Source organism: Oncorhynchus tshawytscha, linkage group LG10, assembly GCF_018296145.1.
Source record: "Oncorhynchus tshawytscha isolate Ot180627B linkage group LG10, Otsh_v2.0, whole genome shotgun sequence".
Taxonomy (NCBI): Eukaryota; Metazoa; Chordata; class Actinopteri; order Salmoniformes; family Salmonidae; genus Oncorhynchus; species Oncorhynchus tshawytscha.
This window is the reverse complement of record NC_056438.1, coordinates 21,170,017-21,177,254: the sequence shown is the minus strand read 5'-3', so window position 1 is coordinate 21,177,254 and position 7,238 is coordinate 21,170,017. Positions and strand designations below refer to the sequence as shown.

Sequence of the window (7,238 nt, the reverse complement as noted above, 5' to 3'; positions counted from 1 at the left end):
ATCCAAGTATCAGCTTTCACACTTGGAGGACAATTATGGAAATGAGTTATTTTACATTTATATTAGGCAAAACTAGGCCCATGCAAAGGCATCCTACAGCAAATGAGAAATGTATATAATAGCCAGTTCATACTGGAACAGTCAAGATCAAAGTTCAGTTCAGGGGAAGAGTGGAACATAACTTAGAATGACGCTGATTGAATGACCCTTACATGTCACATCCTGTCTTGATGAGTCAACCAGAGTAGATGGTTTCTTCCTCTCTCTGTTCTCTCCTCTGTCTCCGGGGCTTGGTACTCTTCATTTCAGTGAACATCAGGGTAGTATAGTTCAGGGCATCATCATCACTGTGGAGCTATGGAGATGAAACACAGACTGACTCAATTCAGACTCTGGCTCAAATCTAATGCTGTACTATTTAGCTTTAATCCTCTTATCCAGTCTCACTCTTGATACAGCAATTCCGCTAACCTGTTGGTCTGATGTGTTGGCATAAGGATTCCCATACTGGCTTTGCTGAGAAGCATTTCAATCTAAAAGACAAAATACAAAAGATTTAAAACCTCTTCGTTTACTAATTTAAAGCCGTACTACCGTGTCTTATTTTCTGAGTATGGCTGAGTATGGCCCAAATAAATACCTTCAACTTCCTTTGTCTTGATTATTGTTAAATGTTTTATTTATCTTATCACAAGGTAGTCATTGTCAAATGAGTTTGCGGAGAAACAATGCACCTTATTCATTCCAGTTACAGTGAATAAACTTAACAATTAAGGCTGTGTCATTCATCCAGTACACCGTCTCTTCCTACATGTTGCTTCTCTGTCCTGTAGACCTGTTCTTCTTGTTGCTCAGTTTCAGAATACATCATGGAAACTGTCTGCATCTTGGGCCTGTGAAGAACAATTATAAAATGATTTTATTGTAACCCCTTTCACACTTCTTTTTATGATTAGACAACATCAGGAATTCTGCTTACCCCTGGATCTGAAGAAGAGACTGCTGGGCCTCTTGTCTGAGAGACGGGTACTGATAATACAACTCCATCTTCCATAACAGATACATCTGGTGATATCAAAGAAGAGCAACTTCTATGAAGGTGTCAGCGATTGGGTGCAGAGATGTAGAGGAGTCAGGCACAGGACACAGGTTTGAGCAACACAACTGAGTTTACTCACAAAAGTCAAGCAAGATTCCAAATAGGAAAATACATACAAACTAACACCTACAACAACCACTAAGACACCAACAATCACGGACAGAACAGAAATGTATGCCAGAGGGTTAAATAAGGAACATGATATGGGAATTGAAACCAGGTGTGATTAATACAGACAAAACAAAACAAAACTGAAACATGGATCGGTGGTACCCAAACAAGGAGAGGGACCGACTTCGGCGGTAGTCGTGACAGAAGGACTTTACCTGCTACATACATCATTCATTTATTTGGTATGGACTATACTTACCTCTACACTGCAGACACTTTCTCTTGCTCATCTTGTACATGATGCTACCAAGGACAATGATCAGGATAAATGAGAGACCCAATGCTGAGCTCAGGCAGTACACCAAGAGAAGAGGGTCTGTCCTGGAAAATTATTGGATGTTTTCTAATGTGATGTAAATAACTACAACTGTGTACAGTTTGACACAGTAGATTAAACAATGGATATAAACAGAAATGTAAGACATTTCACCTACTCTTGATGTCCAGCTTGGTCCCGTTCCCAAACACTATCTCCCCACATGAGGCCACAGCACAGTAGTAACTCTGTTCCTCTTGGGGAGGTTGTAGACACAGCTCTGTGTAGGAGACCCAGCCTCAGGGCTCTTCTCACACTGATCCCTCCTGTCTCCATGGGTGTAAATGATTCCTGGATGGGATTCTCCTGAGCCATGTCTGAACCAATTAACACTCTGTTCTCCTGAACAGTTCTCAGTGTGTTTTGTACAGTTCAGAGTCACAGAGTCTCCTGGCTGAACTGACTCAGACATAGAGTGCTGAACAACAGTTGTGATTCAAAACGTAAAGTGCAAAAATGCTGAAGAATTAATTTCAAGTTATTTTCTCTCTAAATTCAGATTTTGTACCTGTATGAATAAGAATGGATCCTTCCCCAAAATCCACCTTGTTGGATTAAGAAAACCCACAGTAATATGTTGCTGAATCTGAGAGCTGCATGTCTGAGATCCTTAGGTGTTTATTCCTTTGCCACTTTGCACTGAGAAGTGAAGGTTGCCTTTAAATTCATTGTGGAATGTAGCATTAATGTCAGACTTGAGGATTGTCACCCAAGGTTTTCTTGAACCACAAGTGCAGTGCTAAGTTGCCTTCATGGAAGCAGTGCAAAGTCACTGTGTCTCTTATGTTGGCTGACACAAAGGTGCATGGCTGAGTATTGTACCGCAGCTAGAATACACACAAAGACAAATATGAATTGCATCAATAAAGTTCCTGGGTGTCTACAAATTTAGGGTGTACCCCCTATAAGCACCTAAATATACAAGTTGGACCTACCCATCTCCCTGAGAAGTGGAAATATCAGGCAGAGTGTGATGATCCATCTAGACACTGTTGCCCTAGAGCACACAAAAACTATACATACCTCGGCCTAAACATCAGCACCACAGGTAACTTCCACAAAGTTGTGAACGAACTGAGAGACAAGGCAAGAAGGGCCTTCTATGCCATCAATAGGAGCATAACATTTGACATACCATTTAGGATCTGGCTAAAAACACTTGAATCAGTTATAGAACCCATTTCCCTTTATGGTTGTGAGATCTGGGGTCTGCTCACCAACCAAGAATACACAAAATGGGACAAAATTCAAATTGAGACTCTGCACACAGAATTCTGCAAAAATATTCTCTGTGTACAATGTAAAACACCAAATAATGCATACAGAGCAGAATTAGGCCGATACCCGCTAACTATCAAAATCCAGACAAGAGAAGTTAAATTCTACAACCACCAAAAAGGAAGGAATTCCCAAACCTTCCATAACAAAGCCATCTAAGAACCATCTAAGCAAGCTGGTCCTGGTCCCTAACACAAACAGACCCCACAGAGCCCCAGGACAGCAACACAATTTGACCAAAACAAATCATGAGAAAACACCTTGACTGACCCAAAATGAAGTAAATCTTTGACTATGTACAGAATCGATGAGCATAGCCCTGCTATTAAGAAATTAAGGCAGACCTGGCCCTCAAGAGAAGACAGCCTATGTTCACACTGCCCACAAAATGAGGTGGGCACTGAGCTGCACTTCCTATCCTCCTGCCAAATGTATGACCATATTAGAGAGACATATTTCCCTCATATTACACACACCCACAATGATTTTGAAAACAAATCCAATTTTGATAAACTCCCATATATTTTGGGCGAAATACCACAGTGTGCCATCACAGCAGCAATATTTGTGACCTGTTGCCACAAAAAAGAGATGTTTTTATTGTTTATTTCACTTTTGTTTATTATCTATTTCACTTGCTTTGGCACTTACGTTGGCACTTGCTTCGCCAATGAAGCCTTTTAAATTGAATTGAATTTGAAATGAAAATTGAATTGACATTGAATTGATCATCTATTAGGTTGTCACCCTCTTTACTAACTGTGTCTTGAGTGGAAGCAGTCTACCCATGTAAACAACATTTCAACAGTGGGCATTTTGGTGATTGGTTGAACTGTACGCATCATTTTTGTTGATGCCTTATACAGCCCACCATGGTCTTCACAGGTTAATAACTGAGAATCACTGACTGTATATAATCAATGCTAAAAGTGGACCAATTCTAGTCATTTGCAACACATGGCTGGATGAAAGCTGTCTAATACTCTTATCTGGATAGTCTGAACAATTCAAATATCATCCAAAAAAACATTTATCTTTTTTGGCAATCATCGTTTTCTGTACAGCACTTTGTGACATCGGCTGGTGTTAAAAGGGCTTTATAAATACATTTGATTGATTGATTTAACACCTGATTTACCATCACAGGTTGTGGTTGTTTTTTAAATAGTAGTTTGCACTTTTGTACTTTTTAAGCATACATTACATGTACCTGTATGCTCTTGGTATCAACATCAGTTGTGTGCCTTAGATATCTTTGGTTCCATCACACGCAGCAGTTACAGTTCTCCTGATGACCTACAGGAGGACTGTTATTCATAGAACATCACTTGATACTGTACGTTCAGGATGAATAGGGGTGGAGCATCATGAGTGTATAAGGGGGTAACACCTACAGGATGAAGCAAGTCTATTTTATGTCAGTCTTACTTTCACTATTTCACAGTAACATTAAGTGTAACACCTTAGAGTTTAGTAGGGGTCAGAGGTTACCTGGGTGGGTAGGGCTCTTGGCTGTAGCCTGGATACACCTTCTACTCTACACTCTGTAAACTAATGATTACAGTTCAAGATTTGATAAAACCTATGATCTTGTAAGTGATAAGACTGTGTTAGTCTACATGTCATGCAGTATGTCAGTGGGTCTGTGTTTCTAATAGTGATGGGGGAGAACAATGACTAAAGAGAGTAACTGACTGACACCACATAGACATCCTGCTGAAAACCACAGGGTGTGTAGAAGTTCAGCAGGCCTGTCCAAAGTGTAGAGATTGCCTCGTCTTGAGCTCTCAGCAGACCAAAGTGTTCAGGGACCTGTGAACAGCTCACTGAGTGCATGATGTGTGGGTGGGTTCAACATGGTAACAGTAGGTTGTCTCTGCAGAAGCCCTCTGGACAAACATTCATACAGACATACTGTATGTACAGAACAGTTCTACAATGGGCTTATTGGTGATTGGTCGGACTGGACGTGTGCGTCATTTTTGTAAATGCCTTATTCAGCCCACCATGGTTTGCATATCTGAAAATCACTCATATAATCAATGTTTAAAGTGGACCAATGCTTACTTTATATAATGTTTGGTGAATCACACGTATTGGTGTCTTGATGATGATGTCATTTTTTTTGTAAACATGGTGTTGTTTGAAAGCACTGTCTGGACAAAGATGTCCAATCCTGAGGTTTCACTGTGGAAAGAGAAATATAAATGTCCATCAGTGAAATGGGTTTAAAATAATAGCATGCAGTATATCAGGGGACCGTGTTTCTAATTGTCATGGTCATGATCAACAATGCAAGCATGAGAGAAAACGCACAGACACCACATAGACATTCTGCTGAAACCACATAGTGAGTGAAAGGCCAACCAGGCCTATCGAAAGCAAAGAGCTCACAGCATACCAAAGTGTGCAGGTACCTGTGAACAGCTCACTGAGTGCATGATGCATGGGTGACTTTAGCATGGTAACAGTAGGTTGTCTCTGCAGCAGCCCTCTGCACAAACAAACATACAGACATACTTTATGTACAGAAACTAAGAGATGGAAGAAGTCTATTTTAGTCTGTATCTGTTGTTTAAATATATATTTATTAATGCAAAAAGAAGGCACATTCAGTACACAGGGATTTCGGTTCAATCAATTAACACATACAGCATAAGCAAGGATGATGATGCTCAATTGAATTAGAAGTCGCAGGCTAATATTTTTCAAATGCAATACGAGCAACAAAGCAATCTCAGTTAATCATCATTTGTAATGCATAGCGATGATACAATATCTCCAACTTTATTCCAAAACCCATCTCTAGTCTATTGACACTCGTCTTAGCTTTATCTATTTACTGTTGGTGTAGATGATGATGAAGATGGTAGGACAGAAGAGGAGAATTCCAGTTCCTATGATGGAGAGAAGGACCAGGATTCTCATCTGTGGATCAACATCACCATCTGAAACCATCAAATTGCTCTTTCCATAACATAGACTGACCAGGTGAAAGCTATGATTCCTTATTGATGTCACTTGTTAAATCCACTTCAATCAGAGTAGATGAAGGGAAGGAGACAGGTTAAAGAAGGATTCTTACGCCTTGAAACAATTGAGACATGGAATGTGTGATTCAGAGGGTGAATGGGCAAGACAAAAGACTTAAGAGCCTTTGAGCAGGGTATGGTAGTAGGTGCCAGGCACACCGGTTTGTGTCAACAACTGCAATGCTTCTGGGTTTTTCATGCTCAACAGTTTCCTGTGTGTATCAAGAATGGTCCACCACACAAAGGACATCCAGCCAATATGAGTAACGTGCCACAAGAGCATTCATGAGGTTGTTCACTGATGTTGGGCGATTAGGCCTGGCTCACAGTCGGTGTTCCAATGAATCCCAAAGGTGACCGATGGGGTTGAGTTCAGGGGTCTGTGCAGGCCAGTCAAGTTCTTCCACACAGATCTCGACTAACCATTTCTGTATGGACCTCGCTTTGTGCACATGGGCCTTGTCATGCTACAACAGGAAAGGGCCTTCCCCAAACTGTTTCCAGGTTGGAAGTACAGAATCATCTAAAATGGCATTGTTTGCTGTAGCATTAAGATTTCCCTTCACTGGAACTAAGGGGCCCCAGACCATTATTCCTCCTCCACCAAACTTTACAGTTGGCACTATGCATTGGGGCAGGTAGCGTTCTCCTGGCATCCGCCAAAACAAGATTTGTCCGTCGGACTGCCAGATAGTGAAAAGTAATTGATAACTCCAGAGAACGTGTATCCACTGCTCCAGATTCCAATGGCGGCGAGCTTTACACCACCCCAGCGCTTGGGTGCGACTGCTCGGCCATGGAAACCCATTTCATGAAGCTCCCAGTTATTGTGCTGACTTTGCTTCCAGAGGCAGTTTGGAGCTCGGTAGTGAGTGTTGCAACCGAGGACAGACAATTTTAATGCGCTTTGCGCTTCAACACTCGGCGGTCGTGTTTTCTGAGCTTGTGTGGCCTACCACTTTGTGGCTGAGCCTTTGTTGCTCCTAGACATTTCCACTACACAATAACAGCATTTACAATTGACTCGGACAGCTCTAGGAGGGCATACATTTGACGGACTGATTTGTTGTAAAGGTGGCATACTATGAGTGCCACATTGAAAGTCACTGAGCTCTTCACTAAGGCCATTCCACTGCCAATGTTTGTCTATGGAAATTGAATTCCTGTGTGCTCGATTTTATACACCTGTCAGCAATGGGTGTTGCTGAAATAGCCGAATCCACAAATTTGAAGGGGTGTCCACATACTTTTGAATAATATAGTGTATTTTTTAAATTTTTATATTTAACCTTTATTTAACGAGGCAAGTAGGTTAGAAACAAATACTGATTTGCAATGATGG

At 41.1% G+C, this 7,238-nt stretch overlaps 1 pseudogene; it reads right to left on the bottom strand.

Annotated features, from left to right (window-relative positions):
* Positions 1-235: 235 nt before the first annotated feature.
* On the bottom strand, positions 236-4,700 carry LOC121838725 (annotated as a pseudogene).
* Between the last annotated feature and the right edge of the window lie 2,538 nt (positions 4,701-7,238).